This window comes from Antrostomus carolinensis, unplaced genomic scaffold (assembly GCF_000700745.2).
Source record: "Antrostomus carolinensis isolate BGI_N321 unplaced genomic scaffold, ASM70074v2 scaffold18520, whole genome shotgun sequence".
NCBI lineage: Eukaryota > Metazoa > Chordata > Aves > Caprimulgiformes > Caprimulgidae > Antrostomus > Antrostomus carolinensis.
This window is the reverse complement of record NW_010290785.1, coordinates 121,547-123,079: the sequence shown is the minus strand read 5'-3', so window position 1 is coordinate 123,079 and position 1,533 is coordinate 121,547.

The following is a 1,533-nucleotide window of genomic DNA, read 5'->3' as shown; positions in this document are numbered from 1 at the left end:
CGGGAGCCGGCCCTGCCGAACGCCTCAGCCGCCGCGCGCCCCTTGGGCGGGAAGCGCCGTGCCGAGGCACCCGCGCGCGCCTTGGGCGGGAAGCGCCATTTTGAGGCGGCCGCACCTCAGCGTCAGGGTTGGCCCCGCCATAACGGGCTCCAGGGGCTTTTCCTTTCCCCCTGCCACGAAGCGCGGTCAGGTTTGGCCCCGCCATAACGGGCTCCAGGGGCTTCTCCTTGACACCTGCCACGAAGCGCGTCCCTGGGCCCTGACAGAGGCAGAACCAGGCAGCCCCGGGAGCAGGCAGGCTGCCAGACGGTGTCAGTGTAGCGGTAACATACCAGCTAGCCGGTAGTACTGAGGTATCCTCATCAGCTCCCACCTGTGGAGGATTTTAAATCCTCCTCAAATCCTACTACAGCCATTCCCCCAACATGCAGGTGTTGGTATTTAAGGGGAAAAAGAAAAAAAAAAACAACCCCACCTCACTGCTCTGAAGTTCAGTTTCAGCATCCTTCTTCTTCAGCATCCATTCAGACAAGCTCTAAAGTAAGATTTGGGTAATGTGTTAAAATCAGATTAATAAGTACAAAAAATAGTTGATACAGGCTTGAAGGACAGGCTTTAATCTGTCAACTTTAAGAAGTTTACTCAATATTAGAATGACATTTGAAGAAACAGCTGGTTTTCTTAATGTATTTTATGCTTTGTATTTTGGGTTGGTTTTTTTTTATCCTGGGTTTCATACACTGCTTTTTTTCTTTTATTTTATGAAGTATTAGTCAACCATTAACCCATCTTGCTATTATTTCTCGCTCATAGAATTATGGTTATGTTTAAACACTAAAGCAGTCTCAAGTAACTGAGGGAATGGAGTTCTGCTGATGTTTGCTTGCATTTGATGGTTCAATTCCATCTTGTAGCTTTTATAAAGATTATTAAGTAAAGCTCCTTATTGCTAGGAGCAAGTAAATATTGTTCACTTATAGTATTTACACAACAGTGCTGAAACATAGGATGAAACACAAAAGAATTGATGATGTGGTGTGAAATGTGTGTTATCCTAGGCTAAATTTTTACAGGTTGCCCAGGGAAGTTGTGGATGCTCCTCCCTGGAAGTGTTGAAGGCCAGGTTGGATGAGGCTTTGAGCAACCTGGTCTAGTGGAAGGTGTCCCTGCTGCTGGCAGGGGGGTTGGAACTGCATGAGCTTTAAGGTCCCTTCCAACCCAAACCATTCTGTGATTCTATAAAATGTCAGCTGAGGTTTTATTTGGCTAGCAGGCAATGCCGCACTGAGAGAACTGAGCTAGTAGGAGTACCAGAAGTGTTATTTGTTGTCTTAATATTTTTTGGCTTAGTTGATGGTTTTTGTGTGTGGTACCTTAGCTCAAGTGAAGCACTGGGCTAGCTTGACTATTTCTGTGCTGTGTGATACCTTGTCTTCAGTAACGCTCTCCAACATCCCTGTGCTTCAGCTGAGTCTTACGTCTGTTAATTCAAAGCATCGCAGTATCTCCATTCTGGTATATAGCTAGTACTGA